The sequence below is a fragment of the Schistocerca cancellata genome, chromosome 6 (assembly GCF_023864275.1).
Source record: "Schistocerca cancellata isolate TAMUIC-IGC-003103 chromosome 6, iqSchCanc2.1, whole genome shotgun sequence".
Taxonomy (NCBI): Eukaryota; Metazoa; Arthropoda; class Insecta; order Orthoptera; family Acrididae; genus Schistocerca; species Schistocerca cancellata.
In genome coordinates, this window is record NC_064631.1 from 199,364,794 (window position 1) to 199,377,419 (window position 12,626).

Consider the following 12,626-nt stretch of genomic DNA (forward strand, 5'->3'; position numbering starts at 1 on the left):
CAGCTGTGACAAGCAAGATTATGAAGATGACTGCTGCTAGTTACATTCCCAGTAATTTAAATTGTGCTCTTAGATTCCTGTCTAACCGGAACTGTGAAATCGTTACATATTCGGAAAAAATGGTGAATTATTTCTGACAAGTGAAAATATAAAGGTCACTGTCGGTTGTTTCACTCACAGCAATTTCATCTCCAACCATTTCATATTTCGTTTTTAAAACACGCACAAGTCACGAAATCATTACTGAGGAAGTGCTCTCTTACATGTAAGTAATAACGAATAATTGCAGAAAAATCTTAACTTACACGAATAACAATGTCTCAGAACGAGTTGCATATATGAAGATGAAAAAGAAATTTTTTCACCCATCCGTGCGCGAACCCTTGTCTTTGTAAATGGTATTCCCGCGCGCTAAGCACTTGACCACGCCAAATATCAGAAAACATAACGCTCAGTTCTCGCACTATTGTATAGAGAAAGTTAGGCAGAATTCTTTGCCAAACGGTGCTGCGTAAGACATAAATGCGTGATAGTTTGGAAGGTTTCCAATATCAGGCTTCACGTAATTGCTTTTCATTGCTACTTGAAAGTTGTAAACACGTTTCGATAATTACTAACAAAACCATTTGCGGGAAAACGTACACAAAGTCACTAGTAACCTCAGTTCACACTCATGTAATATACGTAAGCAGAGCCGATGTCTTGATATTTAATAATCTTTAAACTCTTAATCATTCACAGTAACTACCTAACCTAACCATACTTCTAACAGAGGAAAATAGTATATTATGAACTCATTTTCCAACTGGATGCGTCCTCTGGTGATACTTTAGTAACACAATCACTAAATCCAAAGCTAAAACCTCTAAATATGTTTAAAATAACAAATTATAGGTGTACATAAACCACAGCTCACCGATCGACAATGCCACACCGAAATCCAAAACCTCTCGGTACAATTGTCGTAAAATCGGTGGCGGGACCGTTTGGTAACAGGTCTCAGAAGCTTACTGAATAGGATATTTCGATAAAGAACCGAAAATGATGTCACTACCGAGACTAACATAATACACCGATCGGTATGAGCGAGACAGAATAGGGCCCGAAGGAGATGCGCTGCAGACGATGTCGTGCTTTTAGCAAAGGCACTCACGTCGGTCGCCTGCTGCCCTAGCCCATTATCGCCAAATTTCGTCGCACTGTCATAACGGATACGTTCATCGTACGTCCCACATTGATTTCTGCGGTTATTTCACGCAGTGTTGTTTGTCTGTTCGCACCAGCTATGCAAACGCCGCTGCTCTCGGTCGTTACGTGAGAGCCGTCGACCACTGCGTTGTTCGTGGTGAGAGGTAATGCCTGAAATTTGGTATTCTCGGCAGAGTCTTCACACTGTTGATCTCGGACTGTTGAATTCACTAACGATTTCCGAAACGGAATGTCTCATGCGTCTAGCCCCAACTACCAATCCGCTTTCAAAGTATGTTGATTCCCGTCGTGCGGTCATAATATGCACTGTCGTTTTATACCTTATATACGTGATAATACCGCGATTTGTGTATGTACATATCGCTAGCCCATGACTTTTGTCACCGTGTATTTGATGTCTTCAGTGTTGCCAGAATACCAATCCTTCAGGGATTTCTTTACACTAAGAAACATGGCTCTCCGAAGGAACTGGGTCATGCGAGTAAGGGGGGTGGCCAACCAATTGGAAACACAAAGCCTTCAAGTTGGGAGCCACAGCTTGGGGCATTTGCGAAGATGCATTATCCAGCAAGAAAAGGATTCTTTCCACAGCGCTTCGTCCTAACTGTCTCATTTAGCATGTCGAGGCGACTCACCAGTCATGCTACATTCGTGAGATATGTAGTCCGCTAACGCAGAATACCGTCCTTACTCCAGAAAAAGGACGCCATGAGTATTTTTGTCCATTTGTAGGGACGAAACTGTGGAGCCTGGTGTAGCCGTCAGTGACGAACGTAGCCAGGAAAGTCCTTCATAACGTCAGAATCGGCCTAAAGAGCTCTGGAGGTGTTAACTCGTGCCTCCTTTTGTCCACAGTTCAAACATTCCGGCTCCCGTTTCATTGAAAGCTTCCTCATTTCTAGGATATTGTCAAAAATGAAACCGTTATGCCTCCGGGAGATGTTCAGTAGATCGGTTGCCCTTTTGCAGGATATTCATCGGTACTAAAAAAAAAAAGAATCAGCTTATGGGAAGAATCGCTTGTTGCCGGATCTGCCGCGCGGGATTAGCCGAGCGGTCTTAAGGCGCTGCAGTCATGGACTGTGCGGCTGGTCCCGGCGGAGGTTCGAGTCCTCCCTCGGGCATGGGTGTGTGTGTCCTTAGGATAATTTAGGTTAAATAGTGTGTAAGTGTAGGGACTGATGACCTTAGCAGTTAAGTCCCATAGGATTTCATACACATTTGATTTTTTTTTTTTTTTTTTTTTTTTTTTTTTTTTTTTTTTTTTTTTGCCGGCTCTGTTTAATTTTGTGTGCCGTCCAGTGACCGATATCTGTGTCTTGAAGTGAGACGCCCAGGTTGTAAGAGTACTGTAGGAAAGACACTTCTCTCCTAGTATAACCCCCACAGGCGTCAATCACGGTGCTTCTTGTGTCATTTTGCGTTCTACCTGAAATCAGAAATAAGAAACGTCTGGGACTTGCACCAATGCATTAGAAGATGTCAAGCTTCCATATCGTGCCAGATTCATGTTTCAATACCAACTGTAAGGGGCCAAAGCCAGGATCTTGTCGCCCTCTCTCGTATTAGCGGGGAGTTGGCCAGCCGCTTGGGAGTTCTCTCGCGATACGGGACATCAGGTTGCCTGTCAGCTGCGCCTCGATCGATACTGAGCCGAGTGCGAGGTCGAGCCACAAGCCAGCTGGCATCCAGGGCTGCCTGCCTACACACCGCTGCTGCCCGTACGCTCAGCAACAGCGCCACCTCGCATTCTCACACGATTCCATCAATTCAAAGCATGTAATAGAGCTCCGAAGACATTACTCTTCTAAGCTTCCCCCCCACCCCCACCCCCACCCCCCCCCCCCACACACACACATTGTCGTCCTTTCTCCTTGTGACATACCTGTGTAAGCCAACGTAGCAAAACGAGTTCCCGATCGAAGTCGCATCTGTTTCTCCTTTCCTGCACTCACAGGACAGGGAGACTAAGTACGATTTTGCATGCTGGCAAAACAAAAACTGTTCGATAGAAATCACGGCCAGAGTTAAGTCCTGTACAGCAATGACGCGCCTGAAATGCGATGTCAGTTTGGCCGGCCGCTGTGGCCGAGCGGTTCTAGACGCTTCAGTCCGGAACCACGCTCCTGCTACGGTCTCAGGTTCGAATCCTGCCTCGGGCATGGATGTGTGTGATGTCCTTAGGTTAGTTAGATTTAAGTAGTTTTAAGGTCTAGGGGACTGATGACCTCAGATGTTAAGTCCCATGGTGCTTAGAGCCATTTGAATCATACCAGTTTGTGAAGTCTGTGGCGGGCACACCCTGACGAGCAAATGATTATTACGCGGGAACGGTGCTATCAGTATTTAGAACAATACCAAAAGGGGATAAAAGCTTTTCAGCGAATAGAATACGCTGTTATTGTCAAAAGATGGAAGGGGACGTCCGTTAATTACATGAGCAGATAATGAGAGGGGAGGGGGAGATAGGGGCCCGGCAAAATCTCATTAAATGAGGAGGGGCAGTTAAAATCTCACGTGCTTTTGAATATAATTATTATAAGGGATAACATTTTGTTCTGCATAATTAACCCCGAGCATAGACAATATTAAAGTGCCCACCAATCTTTATGGCCTCTCTGAACTGATCTGAATGCTGTACACGTGTGTACGCCCTGTGTTTCCCAGTTTGAAGTAAGAGCCGCATACAAAGCTGACGTTATTGTATTCGACATGAATTTGTATCAAAACTTTTACAGTGCGTGTGCTAAGTAGCATGCCGACAAGTCTAAACACACTTGCAAACAATGTTTTCTTTCATATGCAATACAAGTAAACGTACAATGACATTTAATGTACATAATATACCAACAAAATGTCAGTTTTTTAGCGATCCGTCAGAAAGGTTAATGCCATTTTTGTGGGGCCTTCTTGTCCTCCTCGTCCTCGTTGTCTGTGTCTGTACGCCCTTCCGTCCCTCCGAATGGTACTCAGGGTTGGCACGTTTAAAATAAAAATGTTTTTGATCCGGTATTAAAAACGCCATTTCCTACAAAATGTTCAAATGTGTGTGAAATCTTATGAGACTTAACTGCTAAGGTCATCAGTCCCTAAGCTTACACACTACTTTACCTAAATTATCCTAAGGACAAATACATACACCCATGCCCGAGGGAGGACTCGAACCTCCGCCGGGACCAGCCGCACAGTCCATGACTGCAGCGCCTTAAGACCGCTCGGCTAATCCCGCGCGGCGCCATTTCCTACATTTTATAAATAAAATATGGTTTTGTTAAGGTGTTTTAAATGTTTAAAACAAATATAAACCATTTTTTCGTATGTTTACTTAACAAGAGGGTAAACCTCACTTGCGGGGTATGGAGGTCCCTCTACATATCAACAAATCTCACCATGGGGGAGATGGGGTGTCAAAATTTTAAACAAAACGCATCACGTAATTAATGGACATTCCCTACCGAATAGGAAAGCATTTGTTGGTTACTTATTTGGCTGAATGGTGAGCGTCGGAAATTTATGTGAGGGAGCTGCAGCTTCGACTTCAGGTTACTTTTTTTTTTCTTCTTCATTACTTTACCGTGAAAGCGCAAGTTTAGTTTCTCGACACTTGATTGTCCACGATGCCGGGAGGTAGATTTGAACGTCAAAGTGCTTTGCTAGGCGTGCTACTCTTGAATGCCGTACCCCCTTGCCTGCTTCTGACCTTCGAACTGAGTTACAGGGCTATTTTAACGTGGTTTCTTAAGCACTGTGCAACTATGAATTCTTCACATAAACAAATCCTTGCCGAGAGCGAAAGAAGCGGTACGAACCAGAAACAAACCTAAGATCGACTAGGGATTGAAAGCCGGACATTTGTTTGGTAGGCTGAGACAGGGGGCGTACCCCCGAAATTTGAAAGGGAATTAAATTTCAGGGAGAGGAAATAAAAACTTTGAGGTTTACCGATTACATTGTTACTGTGCCAGAGACGGGAAATGATTTGCAAGAGCAGTTGAGCGTACTGGATTGTGATTTGAAAAGAGGTTGTAAGATGAATATAAAAAAAGTAAAACAAGGTTAATAAAATCTTTTCGAAAATCAGGTGATGCTGTTAGATTTAGTTTAGAAAATGAGACACTAAAAGTAGTCTATTGGGATTGCTACTTGAGTCGAAGTAAAATGCAGACTGGCAATAGCGATAAAAGATGAATTTGTTAACATCGAATATAAATTCAAGCGTTTGGAAGACTTTTCTGGAAGTATTTGTCTGGAGTGTAGTCTTGCAGCGAAGTGAAACGTGGACGGAAAGCAGTCCAGACAAGAACAGAACAGAAGCTTTCGAAATGTGGTGCTACAGAAGAATTCTGGAGACTAGATGGGAAATACTGAATCGAACTGAGGAGAAAAGAAATTGTTGCGCAGCTTGACTGAGAGAATGGATCAGTTGTTGGGAAACCTCCTGAGACATCAAGGAATTGTCGGTTGGTAATGAAAGCAAGCGTGGGGGGTAAATATTGTAGAGGAAGACCAAGGCGCGAATACAGTTAGCCGGTTCAAATGTAAGTCGGTTGCAGTAGCTACGCAGACATGAAAATGCTCGCACAGAATAGACAAGCGTGGAGAGAGCTGCGTCAGTCTGTCTTCGGACTAAACACCACGAGAATAATAGTCTGAAGTATTGTAAGGGTGTTGTAGGGCAAGTTGTGAGAAATAATTGTTGGGAAACAAAAATCGGTACGTTGCCCCGTTTCCGAGTTAATTATCACTGAAGTGAGCCAATCAGGCCCTTGCGCTCGCAAATTCAAGCGGCCCGCCAGAGACGTTGTCGCCAAACGTGTTCGGTTGGTTTCCTAAAGGCGGACAAGATAGTCCATGGGGCGGTAATAGGGATAGAAACCGAACCAAAGGCAGAGCAGTCACGCGCACTATCATCTACGCTACGAGAACAACGGACACTAATTGTATCTGGCGGGCCGCTTGAAGTTTGGCGCGCAACAGCCTCATTGGCTAACTTCAGTCCTAATTAACTCAGAAACGGCGCAACGCATCAAAATTTTTTCTGAACAGTTATTTCTCAGCACAACCTACTCTGACTCACTCTTACAAGCTTTTCAGACTGTTTCTAACGATTCAGAAATTAACAATAAACAGAAAAATGTTTCGTCGTTTACGGATGACAAACTGTAGAATGAATTGTAGAGTTAGGGCTCCAGTATACATATTTAATAGTATCATGTGAAGTATGTAAGTAGACGTATGTAGCCACATTAATTCCAAATTTTTGTGTAAAACCAAAACCTTTAAACATACCGTAAATGTTTACAGGGTGCAGCCTCTGCTTATAGTGGCACATGTTGCCGCAAATGAGGCCTGCCACTGGGTTCTGAGGGCATATTCGACTCCTTTCGGCGGATGACTTGTTCGGTAAAGGCAACTAGCATCGCACGTGGAGTGCAGGCTAGGCTAAGCTGTCTTTTTTGTTGTATCGCGGTCCTGTGGTTTAGAGCAGAGTGGAAGGTCTAAGCCAGAAGCTCAGACGACTCTGTGACGGCATCGGATGCGAATTTCTCGATGTCCGCTATCGGGTGCAGAGTTGTGGGTTTCCCCTTAATAGGTCAGACTTGCAGGAAGCGGCTAGTAGAGTAGCGGAGCACGTATGGCGTGCACATGGCGCTTTCTTAGTGATAAATTAGCCACAGTGTCTTCAGAGAATGCCCATCGTCGCAGATCAGAGATAGAAGAGGTTAATATGATTTTAGTTAATGAAGGAGCATCCAAGGAAATATCCCAGAATTAGTATCGTTTTCTGAAGGTTATAATTGTAATGCACAGATAGTACTAGGAACAGGAAGTTGGTCGAAACCGTAAGTTAATGACAACGAAATTCTAAGTTCAGATTGGAATAGTTATCGTAAGGATAGGTTAGTCGGCAGTGGTGGCATCATGTTTATTGTAGTAAAGAATTCAATCAAATCTAGCCATGTTATCGCGGATCCCGATTGTGATTTAATCTGGATGAAGTTAAATATCAAAGATTGGTCAGAAATGCGAATCGGATGCTTTTATAGACCGCCTGGGTCAGGAGCTCTAATGGTAGAGCGCTTCAGACAGAACATGCTGAATATCGTTATTAATTTTCCTTATCATGCCGTTGTAATAGGGGGTAACTGGAACATGCCAGCTATAGATTGGCAGTTTCAGGCTGTCAAACTGGTACCAGAGACAGAACGTTGTTCTGGATGTCGTGTCCGAAAATTACTTGGAGCATATAGTTAGAGAAACAACTCATGAGGGTAACGTCTTAGACCTCCTGGCAACAAACAGACCTGAACTTAACGAATCAGTTAACGCAGAAGAAGGTTCAGTGATCGTAAGGCTGTGATAGCATCAATGCAACGGGTGTTACAAAGAATGTTAAGAAAGATACGAAGATATTTTTGATTAGCCAGAGAGACAGGATACAAATTTCAGAGTATCTTAGCAGTTAGCATCAAATATTCGGTCATGAGTGTCTGATCACTCAGCATCAAATATTCGGTGATGAGGACGAAGATAAGGAGAACAAATGGAAAAAATTCAAAGGCATCGTGCAATATGCCCTAGACAAATATGTTCCGAGTAAAGTCTTAAGAGATGGGAAAGGCCCATCTTGGTTTAATAGTAGTGTTAGAAAACTGCCAAGTAAACAAAGAGAATTTCATCTCAGATTCAAGAGAAGTAAAAACCTAGCTGACAAACAAAAGCTGAACGAAGCGACAATGAGCGTAAGGAGAGAAACGAGAGAAGCGTTTAATGACTTCGAAAGTAAAATTTTGTCAGTCGATCTGAGGAAAAACCCTAAGACGTTTCGATCGTTTGTAAAATCAACAAGTGGGTCCAAATTATCTGTTCATTTAATCAGTGACCATACTGTCACCAAAACAGAAGATAACAGAGAAAAGGGCGAAATACTGAATTCGGTCTTCGGAAGTTGTTTCACCGCGGCGTAACACGGTCCATCCTTTCAGTCGTCGTGTAAGTCAAAATGGCAGATATTGAGATAACCGATCATAGGAAAACATCTACAATCACTAAGTAGTGGAAAGACGACAGGACCAGATGAAATACCTGTAAGATTCTACAAAGATTATGCAAAAGAAGTTACTCCCCTTCTAGCAGTAATTTATCGTAGATCACTTGTGCAACGAAGGATACCTAGCGTCTAGAAGAAAGCACAGGTCATTCCCTTTTTTAAGAAGGGCCGTAGGACAGGTGTTCACAATTAAAGACCTATAATTATGGAACATGTTTTATGTTTAAGTATCGAGAAGTTTTTGGAGAAGGAAAATCTGCTCTATAAAAATGAACATGGGTTTCGCAAACAGAGATCCTGCAAAACTCACCTCGCTCTCTTCCTCCACGAGATCCACAGCGCAGTGGATAACGGCGCTCACGTTGATGCCGTGTGCCTTGATTTCAGTAAGGCATTTGACACCGTCCCGCATTGCTGTTTAATGAAGATAAAAAGAGGTTATCGAGTATCGGAACATTTTTGCCACTGGATTCAAGACTTCCTTGCATATAGATCTCAACACGTCACTCAGAACGGAGCAAAATCGACAGATGTAATTTCCGGTGTACCCCAAGGAAGTGTGATACGACCGTTACTGTTTACCATATATATAAATGACCTAGTTGAAAGCGTCGGATGCTCTTTAGGGCTGTTCGCACATGATGCGGTTGTCTGTAATAAAGTAACAACGCCTCCAGAGAATTGATGAAAATAGTGGGAATAGCAGATGCCAGACTCAGGTTCATAGGAAGAATCTTAAGGAAATGCAACTCACCCCCGAAGGAAGTGGCTTATAAGGTGCTTGTTCGACCGATTCTTTTGTTCATCTATCTGGGATCCCTACCAAGTAGGATTGGTAGACGAGATAGAGAAGATCCAACAAAGAAGGGCGTGTTTCGTCACGGGATCGTATAGTTGGCGCGAGAGCGTTACGGCGATGCTGAATAAACTCCACTGGCAGACATTACAAGAGAGGCGTTGTGGATCAGGGAAAGATTTACTACTGAAATTTCGAGAGAGCACTTTCCGTGAAGAGCGGGACAACATATTACATCCCCCCCTCCTCATACGTCTCGCGGAATAACCATGAAATTAGTTCCCATACAGAGGCTTACCGAAAATCATTCTTCCGACGCGCTATATGCCGGTAGAGCAGGGTTGGAAGGTGTTCAGTTAGTGGTACAAAAAGTACACTCCACCGCAGCCCACTAGGAGGCTTGCAGAGTATAATGCAAATGATAGATGATACAGTAGGTTGTTTGCCGATGATGCCGTCGTTTATTGTCTGTTAAAGACATACAAGTTCAAAACAATTGCAAAACGATTTAGAAGAAATATCGTATCTGTTTGGTGCAAAAACTGGCAATTGACCCTAAATAATGAAAAGTGTGAGGCCATCCACGTCTGTGCTAAAAGGAGTCCGTTAGACTTGGATTACACGATAAATCAGTCAAATCTGAAGGGCATATAATCGTCTAAATACAATACAATTACGAACAACTTAAATTGGAAGGAACACACAGAAAATGTTGTGGGGGGGGGGGGGGGGGGGGAGGATAGGACCGACGGAGCCCATCGACAAAGTTCAAAGAAGGGCAGCACATTTTGAATTTTCCCGAAATAGGGGAGAGGCTGTCACTGAAATGATACAGGATTCGGGGTGGATATTACTAAAACAAAGGCGTTTTTCGTGCGGCGGAATCTTCTCACGAAATCTCAAGCACCAACTTTCTCCTCCGAATGTGAAAATACGTTTTTGACGCCGGCTTATACAGGGAGAACATAATAAAATAAGGGAAAATAGAGCTCGCATCGGATGATATACACTACTGGCCATTAAAATTGCTACACCAAGAAGAAATGCAGATGACAAACGGGTATTCATTGGACAAATATATTATACTAGAACTGACATGTGATTACATTTTCACGCAATTTGGGTGCATAGATCCTGACAAATCAGCACCCAGAACATCCACCTCTGGTGGTAATAACGGCCTTGATACGCCTGGGCATTGAGTCAAACAGAGCTTGGATGGCGTGTACAGGTACAGCTGCCCATGCAGCTTCAACACGATACCACAGTTCATCAAGAGTAGTGACTGAGGTATTGTGACGAGCCAGTTGCTCGGTCACCATTGACCAGACGTTTTCAGTTGGTGAGAGATTGGAGAATATGCTGGCCAGGGCAGCAGTCGAACATTTTCTGTATCCAGAAAGGCCCGTACAGGACCTGCAGCATGCGGTCGTGCATTATCCTGCTGAAATGTAGGGTTTCGCAGGGATCAAATGAAGGGTAGAGCCACTGGTCGTAACACATCTGAAATGTAACGTCCACTGTTCAAAGTGCCGTCAATGCGAACAAGAGGTGACAGACACGTGTAACCGATGGCACCCCATACCATCACGCCGGGTGATACGCCAGTATGCCGATGACGATTACACGCTTCCAGTGTGCGTTTACCCCGATGTCGCCAAACACGGATGCGACCAACACGATGCTGTAAACAGAACCCGGATTCATCCAAAAAAATGACATTTTGCCATTAGTGCACCCAGGTTCGTCGTTGAGTACGCCATCGCAGGCACTCCTGCCTGTGATGCAGCGTCAAGGGCAACCGCAGCCATGGTCTCCGAGCTGATAGTCCATGCTGCAGCAGACGTCGTCGAACTGTTCGTGCAGATGGTTGTTGTCTTGCAGACGTTCCCATCTGTTGACTCAGGGATCGAGACGTGGCTGCACGATCCGTTACAGCCATGCGGATAAAATGGGTTGGAAACGTTCCTCATGTCAGCACGTTGGAGGTATCGCCACCGGCGCCAACCTTGTGTGAATACTCTGAAAAGCTTATCATTTGCATATCACAGCATCTTCTACCTGTTGGTTAAATTTCGCGTGTGTAGCACGTCATCTTCTTGGTGTAGGAATTTTAATGGCCAGTAGTGTAGGTATTTGTTTTTTCTGCGCGCAGTTCGAGATTGGAATAATAGAGAATTGTTGTGAAGGTATTTCGATGAACCCTCTGTCAGGCACTTACGTGTGATGTAGACTGCTGCTGCAGAAAATGGTCACTCCGAGAAGCGTATGCAGGCCTACGGTGTGCGGAGCAGCTGAAGGCCGGGCAGGTGGACGCGGTGACGAGCGCCTGGCCTCGCCGGCCGGCAGCACGCTGTGACCCACGTGAATTTAGCTGCGCCTCTGCGGTCGCGCTGTGGCCGCGTTGCGTAACGGCCGCCCGCGCCACGTCTGAGGCGGCCAGCCCCAGCAGCTACGGCGGGCTGTTATTTCGGAGCCGGCCTTGGGCTGTCCTTGGGATCGCACTCGTGATGTAACCAGCGGGTGGCACTCGTCTGTACTGCGTCACTCACCTCGCTCCACTACAAGGTAAATGGCTTCGACTTCCGCATGCGATACCGGCGCCATTCCCGTCTGCTCACAGAAAGCGCTCGGAAGTCGGCAGATCGGCGTGACGCTACAGTTGCCCCGCTGCACGCCTCTCCCGCTCTATTGTGAGGCGCGCACGTTATCCGGAGAGCTTCCGCTAATGCTGTTTACCGCCATTCTGACCGTGCCGTGCGCTGCACAACTCGTGTAGGTTACCTCCGATCTAGGCGGCCTCTTAGTGCGTAGTACTCCGCTAGGAAAACAAGTAGACAGGAGGACTTTTTATCGTCGTTCTAGTCGCTTTTTACAACTTGATTTGCCCACATATCTCTCATTCTCTCGTTGTGAAGTACACTACTTCATCTACATCTACGTGGATACTCTGCAAACCACATTTAAGTGCCTGGCAGAGGGTTCATCAAACTACCTTCACACCAATTCCCTATTACTCCAGTCCCGAACAGCGCATGGAGAAAACGAACACGTATATCTTTCCGTGCGAACTCTGATTTTCCTTACTTTATTATGGTGGTCATTTCTCCCTATGTAGGTCGGCGTCAACAAAACATTTTCGCATCCGGAGGTGAACCGTGGATTTACTTTCAAAATCTTTTCTTAAAGAATTAACTTTATTTACTAGTGGTTCGTCAAGGACATTAACACATTTAATCACACTATGTGAGCGTGGAAGTAGTTGCCAGTGGGTAACTGATGAAAACAAATTTCTTTCAACAAATGGAAATTTTATTTCTAAAAACCCTTTAAAAAAACATTTAAAAATTATAATCAGAAAGCACCCTCTAAATATCAAGTTACAATTTATTCAGAGGCAGAAATAACAATTTTTTTTGACAGTATGAGCTTTCGGGCTGAGAACCTTGCCGCTCCATTTTAACACGACCGCTCACAACAACCTCTGAAGGACTACACTGCCGCAAATCTGTATCACAACAGATTACTTTAAACTAAAAATTTTAACAACTCACACACATATAAACTATG

At 44.4% G+C, this 12,626-nt stretch overlaps 1 protein-coding gene across 2 annotated transcripts in view; it reads left to right on the forward strand.

The window, feature by feature from the left end:
• The window catches only part of LOC126191486 (nuclear factor of activated T-cells 5-like), a 376,907-nt gene that overhangs the window by 55,449 nt on the left and 308,832 nt on the right, over nucleotides 1-12,626 (forward strand). The gene's annotated exons all lie outside the window — the stretch shown is intronic.